The 10,165-nt window shown below is 45.5% G+C and overlaps 1 long non-coding RNA gene across 2 annotated transcripts in view; it reads left to right on the top strand.

Moving 5' to 3' along the window:
* The window catches only part of LOC311444228, a 73,550-nt gene extending 67,107 nt beyond the window's left edge, over positions 1-6,443 (top strand). Inside the window, exons 2-4 of one of the 2 annotated variants that reach the window (XR_014697759.1) lie at positions 1,116-1,244; positions 1,792-1,942; positions 5,211-6,443. This is a non-coding gene — a long non-coding RNA (uncharacterized lncRNA). The remainder of the gene's footprint in view (positions 1-1,115; positions 1,245-1,791; positions 1,943-5,210) is intronic. The other variant, XR_014697758.1, reaches the window with a different exon arrangement.
* The last annotated feature ends 3,722 nt before the right edge of the window (positions 6,444-10,165 follow it).

Consider the following 10,165-nt stretch of genomic DNA (forward strand, 5'->3'; position numbering starts at 1 on the left):
TGAAGATAGAAACTTGTCTGTGAACAGAGTACCCACGGTTTTGCAGTAATAAATCAGTACTTCGAGGAACTAAAATCTCAAGAGTTCATTCTTTTTAGTGCTCCATTTATGCTCCAGTTCATATTTATACTGCAAATGACAGGTTTGTGCTTAAGGAATGTGCAAGTTGTATTTGTGTATGGGAAAGCATCGACACTTAGGAGTCGTGTAGAGCAAGTAGGAAATGAAACCCTAAGCCCCAGGGAAGCAAAGTTTGAAGGAATGTTCTAGAGTGGGGTACGTGTTCAATCATAACTGTTTTGCAAATCAAAATACCCAGAAAAGCTTCAGTTTAAGACAGAGCTGGTTGTTGTTTGTCACATCAGTCAAAGCCACCCACTTATACCTGGCGGAAGCTATGTGGTTCAGTTACAGCTCCACAGAAATGTGGGCCAAGTGGATCAGCCACCGAACTGTTCTGGGGCAGGCTTTTGGCTGTAAGGGCTTTGTCCTCCCCAGTGTATGTGAGGTGTGCGGCCACTCCAGGCTTCTTAGGCTAAGCCTGCCTAGTCCCAGCAGTTATTCTGATTATTAGGTTTGGGCAGCTTTGTAAAAAAACCAAACAAACAAAAAAAAAAACTTCCCTGTGATGTTACATTGTGAAGCATGCTGATTTGCTTTTTGTTTTATAAGATTAAAATATCCTCTATATCTCTTTTCATATTTCCTTCAAGTCAGGCTGGAATTCCCAAGCTTCTCTTTCCCTCTCTCGCTGTTGTAACCAAAAAGAATTAAATTTTGTCCAGTCTAACAACCGTGACCTTTTCAATCTCATGTGCTTGTATTGAATTTCATCTGAGCTAGGGACTTTTCTTCCGGCATCCAGAAAAATCTCTTTGCCCTACAAATAACTTTCACAAATGCAGAAGCCGGTCACTAATCAGAAGGGAGAAATGCCTGGAGCTTTGAGACTCGCTGTTCAGCTGGTGGCTGTCCACACGTGCACTGCTGCTAAGGGTGTCTGGAAGGAGATTGTATGCAACCAGTCCCTTCTGACACAGGGATGTCTGGGGCAGGGAGGGTCTCTGATCAGCAGAGGTTGAGCAGCACTTAATTTGTTCCTATTGTTCTTTCAGTAGAGGCACCAGGCACTGTGATCAAACACCGGGCTGTTGGACCGAGATGAAAGGTGTCTGCTTCTAACTTCGTTGGCTAACAACGCGGCTCCTCAAAATGGAGCCAAGTCCCCTGACCCAGGGGTGAAGGTGAGGAGATGCCCTTGGGTCCTTTGTCACCAAGTGTCCTCATGGAGCACACCCTGCAGTGAGCCCATGAGGACGGAGCGGGGGCTGCCTCCGCTCTGGTCTGGAAGCAAGGTGTTTGCTGCGGAGCCTGAATTGTACCAGGGTGAGAGAGGGAATGAGCTAATATAATGCTCAGCTGGTGGGCAGCTAGTCTGGCAGGGGGGAAATGAAGGCAGCAGAGATGCCCCTTCTGTCCTAAGCAGGCTGGGATGCTCTGTGTTTATGGTTTTTGTGAGTTTGTAGCCTCACGCAGCAAAAATGACTAGTTCTTGCGAGAAGCGAGCCATATGTTGCTGCATATGGCTGAAACATCTGCATACATACCCAGGGATCTGATAGATGTGGGCAGCTTCCGTTACAAATCTAGCAGTGAAGGAATTATCTTTTGGATTTATCCATTTATTTGTTTATTTTTAATCTCTAAGGCCTTAATAATATAGTGGGTAAAGCTCTTTCAGGCAAGTTGTTCTCTTGGCTTTGTCTTGATGGGATTTCATGAAACCTGCAGTGAGAAGTGCGTATGGAAGGTATTGACAGCTGTTTGTCCAGGAGCTACCAGTGCTCCAGCCACCTCTAGCGATGTTTGAAGGCTGAATGAATTGTCCAAAGCTCTTCCATAAACTGCTACTACCAAGCAAGCAGCAAAAAGGAAGCAATAGGTAGGACACAACCTAAAATCATTCAATCTAACAGATATTTTTGCATCTTCCATCATCGTTTTTGTCCAAGGCTGATTCCCATGATATATTATTTCTTCATATTGTACTGCAGTGCACAGTGCATCCGGTGGTTATATTGTTAAAGTAAGGAGTTTGATAGGATTACAAAAGAGGTGAACAAAAAATATCTGTAGTCATAGTAGCTCAGATGCATTGGGATAAAGCCTGCTGGTCCTTGTGCTCAGAGATGTCCACTGACAGTACAGGACTCTTGGAGAAGTGGCAGCAGAGGATCTGTTGTTTGTAGGTGGAAATTTTTCTGTTTTTGTCAAAGTTACGGGGTTTTCATGAAGGAATTTATAAGGGACCAGAGATACTGATTCTTTGTTGTGTTCATACAGTACCCAGTGCAAGGCAATACCTCATCCTGGCAAATGGAAAGGGTAAATACCACAAATCAGTGAATGAAGTGATGTTTATGTGGTTCGCAGCTGAGGTAGGAAGGAGCTCCTGAGGAGCCCTATCACGGAGATCTGAATCATGAAGTACTTTTTCTAAGCACGTAGAAATGCAAGAAGACTGACCTCCTTCAGTTGTATTTGTGGTGCAAAATTCTCGATCACGTGTAAATTCCCCCAAACTTTTAAGCAGATGGTAGCTTTAGGCAGATGGTGGAGGTGGATAGGGGGTGAAGAGATGGAAAATCATCTGACAAAGCAAATGAAGGAACCGATTGAACTAGTCCTCAAATATAAACATATTCCAGGCAGCGTTCTGCAAACCTCCTTTCATCATCCTACGGAGGGTGGACTACTGATGGGGTGAGGCATATGGAAGGTGGGGGAAGGTGAGTCACCGCGCTTCGTTCACGGCTTGTGCTGCTGCTTCTTCACCTGCATCCTCCCAGTTCCCACATGCAAGAAAAGGGGGTGATAACACACATGGACCTAGTGGGAATGTCTAAAGGTGGGTGCCACAGTGTGCTGTTACTTTCTCTAGCCTACAAAAAGGCCACCTGGCAAAAAGCTGGTGGTGCATGAGGGCAAGGCTGCGTTTCTGCTGCTCTGGGAGGCTGCCCAGCTACCTCCTGAACAGCACTTCTGCAAAAGTGTTGAAGGCACGTGTCTGTGCCATTTTAATGCTCCAGCAGAGCTCCTCAGCGTTACGCCTGACAGGGGAATGATTGAATGTATTTCAGCACATCAGAGAGTTGACTACCCATACAGGCATCGCACCCAAACCTCTCCAACTCGCTGTATTGTTTCAAGACAGCTATAATTAGGTATAATAACTGCAATCAGAATTAAAGCTCCTCATAATGGAGATACTTGCTTCTTAATTCAGAATTAAAATAGTCTGTTTCAGTATTGGATAAACACTTCAGAGAAATCAATGAGAAATATATTGTACAAACATTTGATTTGTGGATGGTCTTGGGTGGAAACTATTGGGGGGGAGAGAAAGGAGCCCAGATTGAAGCCATGTGCTTCAAAACAACATGAGCTAGGAAATAATGTAATCTGTTTATTCAGTGTTGCTTGTAACCTGCTATTATGTGCAAGAGAACATATGATTCCTGCAGAAGGTTTCTTGGATGGCAGAAATTCCTAAATACTATTTTAATTATCTTGTGCCAATAGCTTAGCATTTGTGGAAGGTATCATCTAATTAAACTAGAATTTTTAAGTACCAGACAGCCTGAAGACCAGTAATAAGAAACCAAGATCTGTCTGTATTGCAGATGGGATGTGCTACTCTAATAGTGTGGCTTTAGGCAATATTTAATTGAGTAGTTAAAATATCTTTTCCAGGCAGGAAAATAAGTTACCGCTCATCTCTCCAATTTATTTTAGCTACACGTTGTTTACTGAGGGAGTGTAGGGCTTCCCCAAATATGTCCAGGATGATTTGTTCTCCCTGTACATCATAAACCCATCACTTCATCGAGAATGGTTTCTATGTATGTGGGCGATGGGGTTATATATAGCTGCAGCTGTGCTCTCCCTCCTTCAAAGGATACGCTGCTGGTCAGTGTAGTGGGATTACAGAGATCCAGTCTTTCATTCCTGCTAGACTTTGCTGTGGGCAAATAGATATGTTTAAAAAAATACATGTAATATATATATATATTAAAATGCAGGAGAACTGCTGTTTGAGAATTCTGCAGCCAGATCTAGAGGGTATGTCCTGCCAGGGCTGTGCAGTTTGCCTGAAAAGCTTTTCCAAGCTCTGGGACAGCCTGAAAATCTTCAGTTTAACCCACAGCTTTTTGTAGCTTGTGATTATCTAGAGAAATTTTCAGTTCTCAGTCTGTTATTCCTCTAGTTGCCCCAAATCAGCCAAATACGCACACAGAAATACACAGTATTGTCTGGTACATGGGAGCAGAACTTAAACCATTAGTGGAAAATTTCAGTTAAATATATAGGCTCCACGTGATTGTAGATCTCCAAGCTGTACTTTTTCCACAGTCAAGTGTCCACATCCGATCGTGGCCACGTGTGTTAGCTTCAGTGCCTTATGCTGGCTGCAGGAGCACAGCGGATATTTGATCTGGCATTAAGTCTTCTGGGACAAAGTCACTCCTCGGAAAGTCCTGAGCAGATCTGAGCCAGTCGTCTGGGTTGGTGCCAGGCTGGTGTTTTGTGTCCTGTGGCTGTCATGTTTTTGATTGAATGCTTTGGGCCTAAAAACTGATTCTTCCCATCTCACAGAACCTCAGCCTGTCCAAATCCTCCGTGACTTGTGAATATTTGTGAAGATAACGCATCTGTGTGTCTGGCAGAGTACTGGACTCAGTCTGTCTGTTCCCAGAGAAATTCACAGCTTGCTTTCCACTTGGCCAGTTCTACCTGCCGTGGGCTGACTGATATAACTATATTCCCCCTGGGCAGCCTAAAAATCTGCTGAAATTCTGGTGGGAAGGGGAGGGTGGAGCACTTCTAGGTGTGCGCACAGCTGTTAGAGCCTTTCCTCCCTAAGTGCTTTGTAGGGCAGGAAGGTCTTGTAGTTATTGGAGTGTTCTGACACCTGAGAGTAACTTAAGGGACTAGAGAAAATGGCTTTTAAAATTCTAGGTGGTCTATTTTTCCCCTTGGTAAAAGTACTTTGTTAAAAAGCTAATAAAAGGTTGCTTTAATGAGTATGGATGCTTTCATCATATTGCCCAGAAACTCCACGGGCTGTCTGAGAAGATGTCTTCAGGGGAAAACGCTAACTGGAAAAGCAGACAGTGCAAAGCTTACGTCTCTGAAATGTTTCTCTCCAGACATGTTCATCAGAGTGCTTCTGAGCTGTGGAAATGCAGTGAAGTTGGCACAAGGCCGGGAAAGCCGTGCTTGGTCTGAGTTTTCATCTGCACTGATCCCTTCAGTGATCACAGGGACGAGCCGGGTGACAGCTGAGCTGCTTCGCACTTGCCTGGAGGTGTTGAACCTGGTGCAGAGACAGGTCCCTTTCAAGGGACGAGGAAAATCTGTTTATCTGCTGAAAGGTCGGAGCCTCGGATGTGACTGAAGTCCCAGCGGAGGCTCTTTCGCCGCAGGCCTGCTCTATGGGCAGGAGTTATCCCCTTCTGTTCTCCTGCTCTGGCAGCCAGCTCCTCTGCCTGTGACCTCGACCTTCCTTGCTTTTAACCAGACTTTGTGAGCCCTCCCGTGAGGGAGATGTTCATTTCTCTTCATCGGTTCCTCATTTTCAGCCCTGCAAGTGCTTGGCTGCGATGGAGCAGACTTCATGAGGCAGTGCCTCCGGGCTGAGGTCTGGGACCCTCACGCAGGAAGGGGTGAGGAAGCAGCCTCACCAAGCAGTGGGTTTCAGGCCAGAGGCAGCTTCATCATCCTTTTAGAGTCCAAGTGAGCAAAAGTGGGTTCATCTGCTGTGGGGAATTCCCCTCTGCCAGCGCCGCTGCATCTGCTGTGGGAGTTGGCGCTTTCCTAAGCCCTAAATGAAGGTGTGATGGAAACGGCGCGTGTTTCTGCAGTGGCACTTTTATTTTTAAAATGAGTGAGCCTAGCTGCTTTCTAGGCTGCCTGGAACATAAATTTAGTACATGGTGTCTGAAAGCATTTTACTAGCCAGCTCCTTTTCAACAAGCCAGTCTCTCTTAGCCCAGTTTAAGGGTAGGCCTTACAAGCCAAAGTACAGGTGTGGGACACGAGCAGTGAGGACTAAGCACCCATGACTGTAAATCAGCAATAAATTCAATCTCCATATGTATTTTATTGCACATCCATAAATGATGTTTCACATTAGCATTACAGAAACACTAAATACTCACTATTTCTACATTTTCTTTAATTAAAATGTATTTAACACCTGGGCGCAGGTCAAGATTGGATTCTGGTGATTTGTTGCTTGCAGTGGTGAGTACTTATTTCAGCTCTTGTGTGTGCTGCCTGACTGCAACATGAGGATTGTTTTATTTGTCTGGGCTTAAATTTGGTGGCTGAAATGTTTCTTTATAAAATAATAATAATAATAATAATTTTTTGCCAGCTAAGCCTTGACTTCAGAAGTGCTTTTCCTTTGTCTCTCAGATTCTTCCTTTAGGATGGAATACCCTGCTGTCGCCTGCAATAGGCTGCTCGTTAGAACGACATCCTGATAGCAATGGGCACAGATCTATTTCTTCTCCTGTGCTTTCTGGCTGGGCTGCTGCAAAGGCTGATGGATTTGGGAGCAGCTCAGATGCAATTCAGTTTTTGTAATGAGGAGCAAAGTTTGCTGGAAAGGTAGCACTTATCCCCCTCCATCAGTTAAAGCCAGAACAGATGAAAGCTGGATGAGGATGTCGTTAACAGGTGGGGGAGACCCCAGAAACCTTAGGGATTGAAGGGAGCAGCAGGAGGAAAGATAGCAAGGTAAGTGGCGACATTGTCCCCTCCGTAGCCAAGCCCTTCAGAATGTCCCAAAAACCCTGTGAAGTGCAGGCTCCCAGGCTTTGGCCAACACATGCTCCTTCCAGCAAGTTCCCTCTCACCTGTGCAGCACCAGCAGGCTGATGTGAGTTATTTTAGAAGTGAATTATTTTAGAAATCCAGTTTAGGAGCTCTACTGGAGATACTGGCTTGTGGAAGCTGAGCTTGAGTGGGTGGCTGTGACTGCCTACAGAGCTCCAGTGCAGAAACACAACCGTGCTGAAGAGCTCTTAGTTACACAACAAAGAAGCATCACACAAACTTCAGCCTCTTGTCTCTTGTGTAAAAGAACATAAGGAAAGCAGTGATTTTGTGGATATTTGTGATTTTGTGATTTTTTTTTTTTGGTGAAAAATCCAAATCATAGGCGGGGTCTGCCCCATCTCTCTCCTGTCTGAATCTCTTGGGTGATGGCTTAGGGCTTCTTGAGGAAAAATAGTGAAGCATCATCAAAACAGAAAAGCAATGCAACTTTTTAATAGATCCACACCAAAGGCATTGCTTCTTTGTGCCTGCTCCTCAGTGTCCTCTGCTCTAGCTCTTGTATCCTCTGCTCTAGTTCTTGCTCTGTATCTTTAGCTGCTCTTGTCATCGTGCTGTCTCACACCCCGGCTCTGTGTGCTGCTTATACTCACACCTCCTGTCGTCAAGTGGCACTTAAAAAGTCTGTGTAGCAACACAACTTGTTTTATTAAGTTTTATTAAGTTTTAGGACCGTGTTTTATGCTCTGAAGGAACACTTTCTTCACATAAATGCTTTGACATTTTTATAGAAATGGCTATAACTGTGTTATTTCATGTGGGGAGGAATTTATTAAGCCTGGATCTGGATCTCATTTTTATGCTATGCAAATGAGTAATAACAAGCCTTCTTCATTACCAGCTCAGTGCTTAGGCCATGGCTATTAAATTCCCACCTTCCCTTCAGTGTGCTGCTATCAGACTGCCACATTAGGCTGCAGCCTCATCAGAATTCATAAAACCAGCCCAGCCTTGTGTTGGGGTACAAGGCTGCAAAATTATAACCTGAGCAGCAGAACATGGTATTTCTTTGCCTATTGAGAGGAGCAATCCAAGGTATTTCAGAGCATGATGGGTTGAACAAGGGATGACACCACCTTGATTACTTAGGATTATGAAAAAATCCACAACAGCCATATGGTGGGGGAAAGCATAAAGGTCCGGGCATCTCACTGTTCTGGTCTGATCACATGTCAAGCAGAAACACCCTGGTTTTTGTAGTCCCCAGAGTAGCTGCCATTGCACGCCACTATTAACATGTTTGGCAGATGGATCATCAGTGGTCTTTATGGGTTTTAAACTACACAGATGCAAGATGAGGATCTAAAACCCATCTTTCTCTCCCATAGGTGATTTCACTCTCCAGAGACTGACTCTCTTTATCCCAATTAATTTGAGATTAGACTTTAGAGTTTGGGGACTTCAGAATTTATGTCCCAGAAACAGAGCCTATTTCTCCCCAGTCGGGGATGATGACCTCAACCACTAAAACAGAACAAATGGGCTGGGCAGAGTAAATGAAGAGCATAAATGGGTTGCTGCTCTGGCTTCTGTGGGCTCTGAAAATACCAGTTGAGTCAAGTCCTGAAGGTGAGAAAAGTAAGAGGAACATCTTATGTGTGTATGGGGGTGGGATTTTGTGTGGGCTAAGCACCAAATGTTCGGCCTCTTGTGGATCCAGCCCTGCTGGTCTGCAGTGATGTGCTGAGCGATAAAATACATATCCAAGGGAGTTCCTAGGCGTGGTTTTGTGAGAGAGAGAGAGAAGAGAAGAGAAAGGCCTTCCCGTGAGCTGCATTTTCTTCACAGGGGAGAGCTATCAGTGCTCTTCCCGGAGCAATTCCAGGAACTGTAATTATGGTTTTGTGTATCACAGGAGAAGTGTGTTCATACCTGACCTGGTGTCTGGGGAGATGAGACGTTCTGTCTTGGGAAATTGTCACCTACCGTCTGGCTGCTCTCACATTTCTGTCTGCGCACACATTTCCCCTGCAGTGTGGTCACAGTAACCTGCCAATATTCACCTGAGGCAACTGCAGTCTGTTCTGCTTTCGTAGCCTTTAGGTCAGACTCTGGCTGGTCAAATAGAGCTAATGCTAGTGGGACAGATTCTTCAGATCTCAGGCTGTAATTTCTATAACATGGCATTACGTTTAAAATAATAATAAAAAATTGTATCGCAGCAAAACCCACGGATTATTTAGATAGAGAGCAATCACCTGTACTAAAGCCTAGACTGGATATTAGCACCAACATCCCCTGCTGTCCCTAAACCCGTGCACAACCTTCTATCAGCATCCTGCAGCCCCAGCTGTAAAGCTGTAGTACCTCGAAAAGGGGATGCTGGATTATAAAACATGGCATAATTAAGCTAACTTTTTTTTTTTTTTCCCCTTAACAGCCAGAAAATAATTTTATTTTTTTTTTTTTTTTGAAGAAACGTGCAGCCTGCCTCCAGAATGAGCCTCGAAACGGTGCAAGGCAGGTAAGTGCCCCCCGGCTGTTCATTCCCTGCTGAGCAGCACCATCTAGAGGCTGAGCCGGGCTGAACCGAGCTGAGCCGGGCTCTGGGGACAGGGACAGCCCGCACAGGACCCGCTGTGTTGGGGACAGGCCTGCGGGGAGCGGCTGCATCCCCTGCTCCGCTCTTGGGTCCGCCGACAAAAGCGGGGCTCAGGGAGGAGCTGCAGGCATCGCTGCCAGCCCGAGGGAAAGAAATCCCCTCTGATGCTTGGCTGTACAAAAGAAGCAAGCACTAAAAGCATACAATATCTGAATGCCTAGCTTTGGGATGCCAAAATGCAAGCCCAGTCCTTCTGCTCCTGACTTGCTGAAGAGTCTGGAGAGTGCTGATATGATTCAGCACCGATGGCCTTCAAAGCAGGGGAAAAGCAGCTCCAGCCCAGGTGCCACTGACAGGGTGTTTGCTAATACCATGTACTCAGAAACAGGTCAATAGCACAGTGGGAATTCAAGCCTGGGAATTCAAGGCTCAGAGTTAACCTCCACCTCATCAGGCTGTATCTCCCTGTGCCATCACCCATTGCCAATTTTGCACAAATTGTAGTTTTATATAAGAAAACACGAGATTTTATTTGCAGTCCCTGAGGATTTCCAGTGTCTCAGCTTTGGTTTGTAACCTGCTCGCTGTCCCTCTCGAAGACTTGTGGCGGTGCTGGCAGAAGGGAGCTCCCAGCCGAGTGCTGGCCCGTGGCTTTCTCCCACTGACCCTTGCAAACCCCCGAGAGCAGAGGTTTCACCATCGCTCTTAGGACAACCTGTT

This window comes from Aythya ferina (assembly GCF_964211825.1).
Source record: "Aythya ferina genome assembly, chromosome: 13".
Lineage (NCBI taxonomy): Eukaryota > Metazoa > Chordata > Aves > Anseriformes > Anatidae > Aythya > Aythya ferina.